The following is a 14159-nucleotide window of genomic DNA, read 5'->3' on the forward strand; positions in this document are numbered from 1 at the left end:
TACAAGGGAGCTTAGCCAATGAGCGGTCAGAAAACGGTGTTTTCCTCTTGTAGTTCACACACAATCGCCGGCCTTGGACCCCCCAGCCCAGGCCTGATTGCTCTGGCCCAGGCATCAGGCCTGGGCAGGGGACCCCCAGACCCCTCCGATTGCCAGCTCCGCCCCCCGCCCAGGCCTGATGCCTCGGCCAGAGGCGTCGACCTCCATCACCCTCCAATCGCCGGATCAGCCCCTTGCCTTCGCCAGAGGTGTCAGGCCTGGGTGGGTGATCCCCATCTCCCTCTGATCGCTGGCTCGGTGAGGCGTCAGGCCTGGGCAGGGGACCCCCAGACCCCTCCAATTTCCGGCTCCGCCCCTGCCCAGGCCTGATGCCTCGGCCAGAGGCGTCGACCTCCATCACCCTCTGATCGCCGGATCGGCCCCTTGCCCAGGCCTGACACCTCCGCTAGAGGTATCAGGACTGGGCAGGGGACCCCCATCTCCCCCTGATCACCAGCTTCTGGGGTTGCACACGGGGGCCTGGATGGCGGCTCTCATGCTGGTGGCTGTGCTGTCCCACCCTGCCTGCATTATGCAAATTATCCGCCATCTTTGTTGGTGGTTAATTTGCATATTGCCCTGATTAGCCAATGGGAGGTGTAGCGAAGGTACGGTCAATTACCATGTTTGTCTATTATTAGATAGGATATCTTTATGTAAATTCCAAGCCATTTTCTGTGAAACCCCAGAAGAAAAATGTTAGGATATCATGTTCTTAAAATGTAGATGTAACAACAATATCCCAACTTTTTTTCCTTGTTTATTTATTTAACCAAGAAGAGGAAAGTCTAAGGATGGCCTGTGTGTGGAGGCTGAGGTGGGAAATGAGAGGGAAGGTAGGGGAGGGAACACTGGGTGTGCAGGACAGTGGCCACGTGACCACCGACATCCAGCAGAAATGCTGTTACCAAGACTCTCAGCATCCCAGCACCTACTCCCCACAGAGTCCAAGACCGCAAGAGTCCAGAACCCCAGTAGTGGAGGACCCCAGTAGTCCAGCAACCAAGGCTGCCTCCCAGGCTGGTCCAAAGGGAGTGAGCGGCCCTAGCAGGAAAGGCCTGGGCAGCCAGTGCCACTGTCACTGCTCCAAACACAGGGACTCAGGTCGACCCTCCAGGCCTCATCCTCTCCTGGAGAGTGGAATCACGCCTTTGATTAACGAGCCGATTGCCTATCCCAAGAAGTGGAAAGTCAACAAGAAAAAGTCCGGTGAAATGTCTTTTATGAGTTGTGAGCAGTTGTAGTTTTTGCAGAGCTGAGTAAAAAAATGTGTGCCTTCATTGAACTTGAATGACTGAACTTGACATTTTTAGCACACCCTTGTCGGTGAAAATTTTAATATACGCATATGCCTCAAATTTTATTTATGAAAAAGCATGTTTATCTGTGGTCAGTTTTTAAGTGAATGGCCCTAAAAATACTCTGAAGATCTTCCTGGGGGGTAGCGGCGGCTCCTGTGGCCAGCACTCCCGATGGCCGGCGCTCCTGGTGGCCGGGGCTCCTGGTGGCCGGGGCTCCTGGTGGCCAGCACTCCTGGTGGCCGTGGCTCCTGATGGCCCTCGTGCAGAGCCCAGCCTCCCCGGCTCCATCCTGAGCTCACGAGCAGCTGAGGGCCTGGCTCTGAGCCCCACCCAGGAAGATTGAAAATCAGCTGGTTTTTATTTGTTCCTCATTCTACATGTGTTGGGGTGACATATGGATTCCATCGCCTCTTCGTGTGTAAATGGTGCAAAGAGAAAGGCTGTGTGGGTGACACCCGTTTGTGGGTGTGACAGACAGGGGGCAGCTTTGATGAAGCAACACTGTGGGGCCTCTGGTGAGTGGGGAGCCAGTGCAGCACCTGCTGAAACGCGTGGGCTGGTTAGAGTGTGAGATGCTGGAGGAGGAGGCAGGAGCGTCCCCTTCACACCCATCTGTGCCCATCTGCTTGGGAATGTTTCTGTAGCGCATTCGGGAACGTTGAATCCAGAGGCTTTAGCAGACAAGACGGAAAGTTTATATAATAGTATTCAGTGTTTAACAGGTTGGTTAGATGTTGGGGTCCAGCCCCAACAGGTCCAGGGGTTCCCCATAGGTGTGGACGGAGTCGGTGAAGAAGGAATGACACAGAGGCAGCCTTCAGGTGATTATCATGGCGAGGTTCCTCCTAGCCAGGATCCTCCTAGCCAGGTTCCTCTCATTATTATCCTCTTACATTTGTATTTATACTATTTGATCTTAACCCTATCCATTCTATTCCAAAGGTCAGGGGTTTCTTATCTCCATTCCAAGGTTACTCTATTGTTCTAAGCTGCAAGGAAGTAACTGAAGGAGGTTATTCTAAGTAAAGATTATGTAGCTTAAGCGTGATTGTTCGTAGTTAAAGTGATTAACTACCTGCCTGGCACTTAGTTAAGGGGTTTTACTGATAAAAATCCTCACCTGGGGAAACAACCTTTCTGGGGGAGCGTTAAGAGGGGGAGGAAACGTATTAAGAACAGTATGCAATATATGCCAGGTCCCTTGAAACATCCCTGCAGCGACTATGTCAAGCAGCAAGGATGGATCGGCTTCCAGCAGTTAGACTTCAGGTTTGACTTTTATTCAGGCAGGAAGCACTTTGGAGAGTGTGGGAGATCTGTTATTTTGCACTAGTTTGTAAGTTTTTACGCCCCCCGCCCCCACCCCAAATAAAGTGGTAACTCAATTCTTCATATAAAAATGGACTCTACTTACCTGAGTACTTTTAAAAGCACAGCAGGAAGAGCAAGCAGTGGGACATAAGCATTAAAGATGACTTGAGTTTCCGTTTCTTATATGCAGATTTTCTTGGACAGTTTTTCTGGAAAAAACAATAACCCTCTTTCAAACGTGACTGGAACAAGATTCTAAATGTCTGGGTTTGGACATGAATTAAGCCACTCGTGTAGCTCCACGAATTCACACTGGAGGTACAGCAAAGGGTAGGCGTGGCCGCAGTATTACTGATGGGAAACATGCATAAATTTAAAGACACAGTGCTTAGGAACCTTGGCAGCGGCTCTCTGCCCCCATCTTCTCCCCCACCGATGTGCAGAAGTAACTATTCTAGCCTTTATTCTCATGCTCTGAAGGCTCGGGACACTGATGGGCTGTGGTGGGAGGCAGAGGGGAGCGCTCATACATACAAGATCCAGGCACTGAGAGCACCGTTTCCTTCAAACTCCCCCTAGTTGGTTGGTGGAAAGCAGTGGAGACACCATTTGTAAACTACAGGCTTGGGATTCTGTGCCAAAAAACTTAATTTTAAATGAAAATGTGTACATAAAATATGTATTACATCTGCTGGAAAAAAAAAACTAAAGTGGATTTATTTTTTTTATTTAAAATTTTTATTTGTATATGTCACTGTAGTGCTCTGACAATAAAATGACACCATGTACCAGAGCATACAGACATCAACAGTAAGATGTAACTTACCATTACACCACTGCTAGAATATTTAGATTTTTTAAGGGACACATAAGCATGTAAGATGGCCACACTAAATAATTTTCTGGTTTTTTCCCTTAGATAATCTGAAAATTTTTAAAATCAGTAATACTTTATCAAATTCACTGTTAATAGAACTGTAAATTCTCTGGGTGAGAGGGTATGGGGGCAGGGGGAAGGAATCATTCAATGTGGGAGATTCAATTGTGTTATACTGTCATAGTCACTAGAGTAATCTCACACACACCAACAAGGAACTGTCATCAAAATTAAGGGCTAGTTACTGTTGTTAGTTGCACAATGATAAAGTTCTTTTCAGAACATTGGTTAGCCCACTTATGGTATGAAAAATGCCCTCTCCACTTATGCAGACAAAAAAAATATTCAGAAACTTATTTTTGGCCTTGCTGTGTCAAAAAAAGTGAACTGTACAAAGATCTATGTGTCAAACCTAAAATTATAATTTTGAAAGCTTATTAAAAACAAAAATGTCATGCATTTTTATTAATTATACAGAGGCTTTAAAACTGTTGCAAGACCATATAGGTATATATTAGCTTTTATACTGTTAATGCACAACTAACAGCAAACTTGATTAGATTAACAGAAATCTGTCTTAATTTCACCTTTATACATCACACTAGATCTACAGAAACATTCAGTTCTGAGCACTTAAATGGCAGCATAACTTTTTGTTGTAAAACTGATTCACTTTGGAATTTTACCATAGGAATATGATTCAAGAGATGTGATGTGTATTTTTGAGACTGCCAAGAATAACTTTTAAGAAGTTAATTTATGAGATTTGAGAAGGAAGGTTGAAATGGAAAATGAATTTAGAAATGTCCTTATTTTTCCTGGTGTTCTATATTAATAAGTATTATAAGGAGTTGAACTCTCTGGAACTGAAGGAGAATAAAATGAAATTTCTTAATAACACTACTTCTTCTTAAGTTGGTAGACCAAATTCAGCTTTCCTGTCATATAAAGTAATTTCATGACATTGTGTAAATTTTGAAAAAGGGATACATCATTTCATCTTTATTCTCAGTATATTTTTTGTTGATTAAATCAATGAAAAATAAATCTGACTTAATTTAGCTTTTTCTATATATTTTCTTCTTTTTAATAAAATTGTTGAATTCTATATACTAATGTGGAGTTGAAACTCTGTAACTAAATATGATAACAATCTCCATTTTTGTAATAAAGATCCTCAGCCTTAGATGATGACTCCCTTTGTCGGAACACTTGGTCCAACCAAAGTTCAAATATGACTATAGAATGGTCATGGGTCTGTGGTGTTTGTAACAAATTTGACTTTACTGCCTATGAGTGAAAATTCAGGGCTTATTTCTTCATATATAATTCTAAGGGCCAACTATTGGAAACAGTTAAGCCAGTTAGCAAACAACCAGAATTGGCCTGTGGAATCTGATACTTGGCTGAAATTCCTTTTGGTTTTTGCTAAGCTTTGTAGTAGAGGCACGCCATTCTGTGTGTGTGTGTGTGTGTGTGTGTGTGTGTAAAAAGCCTAAAGAAGCAAAGCTGTTTATTATGTGTCTCAGCGTGGTCTGCATTTGTTGCACTGCCCAGATCATGCTTATGTGAAAACTAGCATTTCATAGTTAATCGTGAGGTCTGTAGTATTGTTACTTCATAGTACACACTTGACTATTCTTGAGTGATTAAAGAGATTTTGTGTGCAGTTGAAGAAGCTGTTGGCATGATCTGCTGAGGCCTGAACACTGATTTTTTTAAATGTTTTTATTGATTTCAGAGAGAGGAAGGGAAAGAGATAGAAACATCAATGATGAGAATCATTGATTGGCTGCCTTCTGCATGCCCACCCTGGAGATCGAGCCCACATCCTGGGCACCTGACCTACACCAGCTGGACAGTGAGCACTGATGTTGATCCCATTCCTCAACCTGGAACAGGAAGGCTCAGGCCTCAGAAGTCTGGTGACCTGGGGTTTACAGTTAGTTCTCAGAAGTCTGGTGACCTGGGGTTTACAGTTAGTTTTTTTGTTTGGTTGGTTTTTTACTTTTAGAACAAAACATGTAGCTTGCTGGTACTTTATATCCCGCATTTTAACCAGGCCCTTTGCTCAGCTCACTAGTAAGGCAAGCGAGGCTCATTTGGGTAACTGCCGCCTGGCAGCGAGCACCTCTTTGTCCAAGAGAAATGACGCTTCCCTGCAAATGCTTCTCCAATGCCGTCCACTGCCCTGCGCTGTGGCTGCCGCCACACAGGGCCGACAGAACACCCACATGGCCCGTTTCCAAAGTCTTCTTAAATGTTACATGGGCACAGTTTTCTGATCCCTTTTGTTTCCTAATGTTTTTCTTTTACTCAAATAAAATTATATTTTACTGCCTTTACTAGGTGTACCAGTTAATAATGGGGATTTTTTTCAATAGATGGAATGACACATACGTTGATATATATGCGATTTGATATGTATGCTATTTTGTTGTATTGACAGCAAGCTTCAAAACTTCATGTGTCAAATTTGCTGAGGGTGTTAACATCATAGATATTTTCACACTTAAAAATGTCGAATTTCATGCCCCAAAAAAAGAGCATTTGCGGGAAGTTTTTTTTTTATTTTTTTATTGCCACTGTTGGTTTTTATTGTCTGTTTAACTTTTACTAGCTCTATAATAGTTTTATTTTTTCCTCTGCATCTGGACTAGCAGACTGAGTGGTTGGAGAACCACATCGACACTTATTTTACTTACTTATTTTTATTTTTTCTTCCTTCCTTAGTTTTATTTTTTTAATTTAATTTTATTGTTTAAGGTATTACAAATAGTAGTACATATGTCTCTTTTTTTTTCCCCCTACTGACCTCCACCCGGCCTCCCAGCACTTGCCCTCGTCCCCTCGCCCCCAGTGTCTTGCACTGTTGGTTGTGCTTATATGCATGCATACAAGTCCTTCAGTTGATCTCTTACCTCCCCAACCCTCCCCTACCTTCCCACTGTAGTCTGACAGTTTGTTCAATGCCTCTTTGCCTCTATTTTTGTTCCACAGTTTGTAATGTTATTATCCATAAATGAGTGAGATCATGTGATATTTATCTTTCTCTGACTGGCTTATTTCACTTACCATAATGCTCTCCAGATCCATCCATGCTGTTGCAAATGGTAAGAATTCCTTCTTTTATAGCAGCATAGTATTCCATTGTGTAGATGTACCACAGTTTTCTAATCCATTCATCTGCTGATGGGCATTTAGGCTGTTTCCGAATCTTAGCTATTGTAAATTGTGCTATGAACATAGGGGTGCATATATCCTTTCTGATTGGTGTTTCTGATTTCTTGGGATATATTCCTAGAAGTGGTATTACTGGGTCGAATGGCAGTTCCATTTTTAATTGAGGAAATGCCATACTATTTTCCACAGTGGCTGCACCAGTCTGCATTCCCACCAGCAGTGAAGGAGGGTTTCTTTTTCTCCACATCCTCTCCAGCACTCATCATTTGTTGATTTGTTGATAGCTGTCCTGACAGGTGTGAGATGGTACCTCACTGTCGTTTTGATTTGCATCTCTCAAATGATTAGTAATAATCTCGAATGATTAGTGACTTTGACCATGTCTTCATATGTCTCTTGGCTTTCTGAATGTCCTCTTTTAGGTCCTTTGCCCATTTTTTGATTGGATTGTTTATCTTCCTTTTGTTAAGTTGTAGGAGTTCCCTGTAAATGTTGGAGATTAAACCCTTATCAGAGATAACATTGGCAAATATGTTCTCCCATGCAGTGGGCTTTGTTGTTGTTTTGTTGATGGTTTCTTTTGATGAGCAGAAGCGTTTTATTTTGATGTCGTCCCACTTGTTTATTTTCTCTTTAGTTTCCATTGCCCTAGGAGCTGTATCGGTAAATATATTGCTACAACAAATGTCTGCTGTTTTGCTGCCTATGGCTTCTTCTAAGATTTATATGGTTTCCCTCTTATGTTTAAGTCCTTTATCCATTTTGAGTTTATTTTTGTGTATGGTGTAAGTTGGTGGTCTAGTTTCATTTTTTTTGCAAGTGTCTGTCCAGTTTTCCCAACACCATTTATTAAAGAGACTGTCTTGTCTCCATTGTATGCTCTTGCCTCCTTTGTCAAATATTAATTGAGCATACTGGCTTGTGTCGATCTCTGGGTTCTCTGTTCTGTCTATATGTCTGTTCTTGTGCCAGTACCAGGCAGTTTTGAGAACAGTGGCTTTGTAGTATAGCTCAATATCTGGTATTGTGATCCCTCCAACATTGTTCTTCTTTCTCAAGCTTGCTGCAGCTATTCGGGGTCATTTTTTATTCCAGATGAATTTTTGGAGAATTTGCTCTGTCTTTGAAGTATGTTGTTGGTATTTTAATGGGGATTGCATTGCATTTATAGATTGCTTTTGGGTAGTATGGACATTTTAATGATGTTGATTCTACCAATCCATGAACATGGTATATTCTTCCATTTGTTCATGTCTTCCTCTATCTTTTTTTAGCATCCTGAAATTTTCTTTGTCTCCTTGGTTAAGTTTATTCTTAGGTATCTTAATTTTTTTGTTGCAATGGTAAATGGGATTGCTTTTTTATTTCTCTTTCTGTGAGTTCATTATTGGTGTACAGAGAAGCCATAGACTTCTGGGTTAATTTTGTATCCTGCTACATTGCGGAATTCATTTATTAAGTCTAGTAATTTTTTAATGGAGTCTTTAGGGTTTTCTATGTACATATTGTATCTGCGAATAAGGACAGTGTTACTTCTTTTCCAATATGGATGCCTTTTATTTCTTCTGCTTGTCTGATCACAATGGCTAGTACTTCCAGTACTATGTCGAAGAGGAGTGGGGAGAGTGGGCATCCCTGTCTTGTTCCTGTTCTTAGGGGAAATGGTTTTAGTTTTTGCCCATTGAGTATGATGTTGGCTGTGGGTTTGTCATATATGGCTTTTATTATGCTGAGGTATGATCCTTCTATTCTCACCTTGCTGAGAGTTTTTTATCAAGAAAGGGTGTTGGATTTTGTCAAATGCTTTTTCTGCATCAATGGATATGATTATATGGTTTTTATCTCTCAGTTTATGTGGTGTATCACATTTATTGATTTGCGGATGTTGTACCATCCTGCATCCCCGGGATAAATCCCACTTGTCATAATGTATGATTTTTCTAATGTATTGCTGGATTCGATTTGCTAGAATTTTTGTTGAGGATTTTGGTGTCTATGTTCATCAGGGATATTGGCCTGCAATTCTCTTTCTTTGTATTGTCTTTATCTGGTTTTGAGATTAGGACAATGCTGGCTTTGGAGAAAGAGCTTGGAAGTGCTCCTTCCTCTTGAATTTTTTTGAATAGTCTGAGGAAGATAGGCTTTATTTCTTTTTTGAATGTTTGATAAAACTCCCCAGTGAAGCCATCTGGTCCCAGGCTTTTGTTTGTTGAAAGTTTATTGATTACTGTTTCAATTTCCTCCATAGCTATCAGCCTATTCAGATTTTTTTATTCCTCCTGGTTGTTTTGGAAGGTCATATTTTTTAAGGAATATGTCCATTTCTTCTAGGTTAACCAGTTTGTTGGAGTAGTTTCTCATAGTATTTTTTTTATATTTCTGTGGGCTCTGTTATTTCACCTCTTCATTTCTGATTTTATTTGGGTCCTCTCTCTTTGCTTCTTGGTGAGCCTGGCTAGAGGTTCATCAATCTTGTTTATCCTTTCAAAGAACCAGCTCTTGGTTTCATTGATCTTTTGTACTGTTTTTTTTTTTTTGTCTGTCATTTATTTCTGCTCTGATCTTTATTATTTCCTTCCTTCTGCTCACACTGGGCTTTTCTTCCTTCTCTCTTTCTAATTCTTCAAGTTGCAGAGTTAGATGGTTTATTACCAGTTTTTCTTGTGTTCTGAGGTAGGCCTGTAATGCTATGAACTTCCCTCTCAGGACTTTCACTGTGTCCCAAAAATTTTGGATAGTTGTGTTTTCATTGTCATTTGTTTCCATAATGTGTTTTATTTCTTCTTGGATCTCTTTGGTAACACATTCATTATTTAATAGTGTGCTAGTCAGCCTCCAAGTGTTTGATATTTTGTGATTGTTTTTACTGTAGTTGATTTCTAATTTTATGCCATTGTGACCTGAGAAGATGCTTGGTATGATATCAATCCTCTTGAATTTGGAGAGACTTTGCCTGTGACCCAGTATGTGGTCTATATTTGAAAGTGTCTCATGTGCACTTGAGAAGAATGCATATTCTGTAGTTTTGGGGTGGGATGTTCTAAAGATGTCAATTAAGTCCATTTAAGATTGATGTTTCTTTGCTAATTTTTTGTCTAGAGGATTTATCCATTGATGTTAATGGGGTATTAAAGTCTCCTACTATGATTGTGTTGCTGTCAATCTCTCCCCTGATATCTTCCAGAAGTTTTTTTTTATATATTTGGGTGCTCCTGCATTAAGAGCATAAATGTTTACCAGAGTTATATCCTCTTGTTGTATCGATCCCTTTATAATTATGAAGTGGCCTTTCTTGTCTCTTGTTATGGTCTTCACTTTGAGGTCTATTTTGTCAGATATAAGTATCGCTATCCCAGCTTTTTTTTCATTTCCATTTGCCTGATAGATATTTTTCCATCCTTCATTTTCAGTCTGTGTAAGTCCCTTGTTCTGAGGTGGGTCTCTTGTAGACAACATACATATGGGTCATGTTTTCTTATCCGTTCACTCACTCGATGTCTTTTGATTGGAGCATTTAATCCATTTACGTTTAATGTTATTATTGATAGGTACTTGTTTGTATCCATCTGTACTTTATGCCTGTGTTCCTTCCTCTCTTTCTATTTATTCTATTTACAGCAGTCCCTTAAGCATTTCTTGCATTGCTGGCTTGGTAGTGATAACCTCCCTTAGCCTTTTTTTGTGTGCAAAGCTTCTGATTTCCCCTTCAATTTTGATTGATAGTCTTGCTGGATAGAGTATTCTTGGATTCAGTCCTTTGCTTTGCATCACTTTGTATACCTCCTTCCATTCCCTTCTAGCTTGATGTGTTTCTGTTGAGAAATCATTTGATAATCTGATGGGGGATCCTTTGCAGTAACTCTCTGTCTCTCTCTTGCAGCCTTTAAGATTCTCTCTTTGTCGTTAATATTTGCCATCATAATTATGATGTGTCTTGGTATGGGTCTTTTGGGATTCATCTTGCTTGGGACTCTGTACTTGTGTAACTTTTTTCTTCCCCATATCTGGGAAGTTTTCTGTCATTATTTCTTCAAATAGATTTTCTAATCCTTGCTGCTCTTCTTGTCCTTGTGGCAGCCCTATTATACGTATGTTACTTCATTTTATGTTGTCCCAAAGCTCCCATAGGCTCTCCTCCTGCTTTAATTTTTTTCTCCAGTTGCTGTTCAGATTGAGCTTGTTTCTCTACCTTATCTTCTAACTAATTCGGTCCTCTGCTTCTTCTAGTCTACTGTTGAAACCTTCCATGATGTTTTTGATTGTAGCTATATCACTTTTGATTTCTTCCTGATTTTTGCATAGGTTGTTGATTTTCTCATCCATCTGGTGTATGAACCTTAGGACCATTACTCTGAATTCTTTTTCTGTCATGTTGCATGCTTCTGCTTCACTGATTTCCTTTCTTGGTGACTCCTCATTTTCTTTCCTCTAGGGATTGTGTCATCTCCCCATTTTGACTATCACCAGAAGGTTCAAACGTCAAGTTGTGTGGGCCTGGGCCGTGTGCAGTGGGAGCTTCGCACCACCCGAGTGTCACTGAAGAGCTCCGACACCAAGACATGTGGCTGCCATGGGTTGGTAGGAGCCACGCTCACCCAGAATCAGAGTCACCGGCACTTAGTGTGGCCTGGTGTGCGCACCTAGAATCAGGGACCCTGCCTGCGCCACGCTGAAACAGAGACCCCGCTGGTGTGTGCCAAAGATCAGAGTACCCTAGTGTGTGCCAGGAGTCAGAGTTCCCCGGTGCCCACACCAAGAATCGAGTATCAGAGTCTCTGTTGCTTGGTGCGGCCTGACGAGAATCAGGGTCCCTGTGTGTGCATGTGCCAAGAATTGGAGTCACTGGCTCTTAGTGTGAATGCACTGGGAATCCAGGATCCCAGGCGCATGCAATGAGAAAGAGTCAAGTCACTGGTGCTCGGTGCTGTCTCTCACATGGAGAATCAGGGTCCCCTGTCTGCTCGGGGGACTGGGTTGCCCAGTAGCACTGTGTCGGCAGGAGGTCCACTCCTGCACTGTGGAAAACAGACTTCTGTGTGCGCTTGCCCAGAATCGAAGTCAGGTGGCACTGCCGCCCTGCGTGGGCGTGGGGTTTGGTCACCTGATTGCGTTGTGGGGAACAGATTCCCAGTGTACACGCACGCCCAGGCTCAAATTCCTGTAGCAGCCCTGCGGCCCTGTGTGAGGGGCAGGTCTAGCAGTTCCTATGGTGCTGCCTCGAGCCTGCAGGGAGGGGGATGGGCTCTGTGACTCACAGAAACCCGTGGCCAGGATGTCTGGATTCTTGGTGTCTCTGGGTCTGCAGCTGTGGTCACAGGTCTCTGTCCCCAGTGGCTGTAGGGTTCTGGTTTGCGTCTGAGACCAGACTGAGTGATGCTGAGGCCAGGATCCTGGTCTCAAGCAGCTCTGTTTTTCAAGATGGCATGGTCTCTGTGCCTGCACTGGCCGCCCCCCGCATTTGTGGGAAGTTTTAATTCATTATTTTGAAGAAAAAGTTATCGTATACTTTGGGAAGCTTATGGCGAACATGTTCCATCTTAAGATATTTGTGAACACTTGTTTAAACGCTTTAAAAGTGATGATTTCGCCGAAACCGGTTTGGCTCAGTGGATAGAGCGTCGGCCTGCGGACTGAAAGGTCCCAGGTTCAATTCCGGTCAAGGGCATGTACCTGGGTTGCGGGCACATCCCCAGTAGGAGATGTGCAGGAGGCAGCTGATCGATGTTTCTCTCTCATCGATGTTTCTAGCTCTCTATCTCTCTCCCTTCCTCTCTGTGGAAAATCAATAAAATATATTTTTTTTTAAAAAAGTGATGATTTCGATGTGAAAGACAAAAGAATGTCCAAGTCAACAGAAAAAGTTTGAAGACCAACAATTACAAGCATTATTGGATGAAGATGCATGTCAAACTCAAAAACAACTTGCGGAAAGATTAAATGTTGCTCAGCAATTTCCGATCATTTACAAGCAATGGGAAAGATTTTAAAGGAAGGAAAATGGATGCCACATCAACTGAATGAAAAACACATGGAAAATCAAAAAGTCATCAATAAAATGTTGCTTCAATGGCACGAAAGTCTTTTTTGCATCGAACTGTGACTGGCAATGAAAAGTAAATTTATTTTGAGAATCCTAAATGCACAAAATCTTGTGTTGATCCAGGTCAACCATCAACATCGACTGCAAGGCCAAATTACTTCGGAAAGAAGACAATGCTCTGCGTTTGGTGGGATCAGGAAGGTGTGGTGTATTATAAGCTTCTGAAACCAGGTGATCGCTACTGACAAAAAATAATCAATTTGAACCATGCTTTGATCGTGAAATGACCAGAATGTGCCAGAAGACACGGCAAAGTAATTTTGCTTCATGATAACTCACCAGCATATACTTCAAAACCAGTTAAAGACACATTAAAAGATCTTGCCTGGGAAGTATGAACCCACCCGCCATATTCACCAGACCTTGCTCCTTCAGATTACCACTTGTTCCGATCGATGGCACATGCACTTTCTAAGCAGCACTTCAAAACGTATGAAGAAGTGGAAAATTGGGTCTCTGAATGGTTTGCCTCAAAACAAGGAAAGTTCTATTGGGACAGTATCCACAAATTACCTGAAAGATGGGGGGAATGTGTAGCTAGCGATGGACATTACTTTGAATAAAGCACTTTTGATGTTTCTCTTGACATTCTCATTTTTTCTTTGATTACAAAATCCGCCATTATTGACCGGTATACTTGGTAAGTGTAGTCAGTAAGTTGTGGGTCAGTTCTCTTACCTGCATGGTCAGAGACTGAGTTTTCTGTGGAGTTAACATATAGACTGTGAACAGGTCACCAGCTTTCCAATAGAGAGAGCCTGTTACTGGAATGGCTGAGCCCAGCCAGGACCTTCAGTGTGTCCCGCACAGGGGCTATGGCCATTACCCTCCTGGGCGACGTCTCCAGGAGAAGCCCATGCTGGACGGAAGCCGAACTCACCTGTGGTGATTTTTCTGACTTTCACTCCTGTAACAAAATAACTAGAACTAAATATTCCAACGTTTCCTCTTTTTTATTGAGTTGGGTCCTATTGCATCACGGTTGCAAGTAGTCACTACATTCATAATATGCACGAGGCTCTCTGACCCCACTCACAGCGGCTCAGCTTGCCAAGCAGATTTTATGCATTTACACTGACAAGGGTTTTTCCTGGTTCTTGTGAAATGTTGTACAAAAGTTTAAATCTTAATCACATGGGGATATGCAATTAATGACTTCTGGAGAAAATAATACAAAACATGAAACCAGGACAGTCCCAGAAATTCCAATTTTTTAGTTTATCAAAACCACTCTCATTTGTACTAAAATGGGGTCATGATGGCTGGAAGTCATGAAAGGTAAATCTTGAAGAGTATTAAACATTTCAATTCTTTTCATCTCAAATACACACATCTAACACGAGGTTAA

At 41.9% G+C, this 14159-nt stretch overlaps 1 long non-coding RNA gene across 1 annotated transcript in view; it reads right to left on the reverse strand.

Annotated features, from left to right (window-relative positions):
- Nucleotides 1–1661: 1661 nt before the first annotated feature.
- The window catches only part of LOC106699155, a 14928-nt gene continuing 2430 nt past the window's right edge, over nt 1662–14159 (reverse strand). The window contains exons 2-3 of the long non-coding RNA XR_001350615.2: nt 2755–2860; nt 1662–2011 (exon numbers count right to left, since the gene is read on the reverse strand). This is a non-coding gene — a long non-coding RNA (uncharacterized LOC106699155). The remainder of the gene's footprint in view (nt 2012–2754; nt 2861–14159) is intronic.

Source organism: Myotis lucifugus, unplaced genomic scaffold (genome assembly GCF_000147115.1).
Source record: "Myotis lucifugus unplaced genomic scaffold, Myoluc2.0 scaffold_325, whole genome shotgun sequence".
NCBI classification, from domain to species: Eukaryota; Metazoa; Chordata; class Mammalia; order Chiroptera; family Vespertilionidae; genus Myotis; species Myotis lucifugus.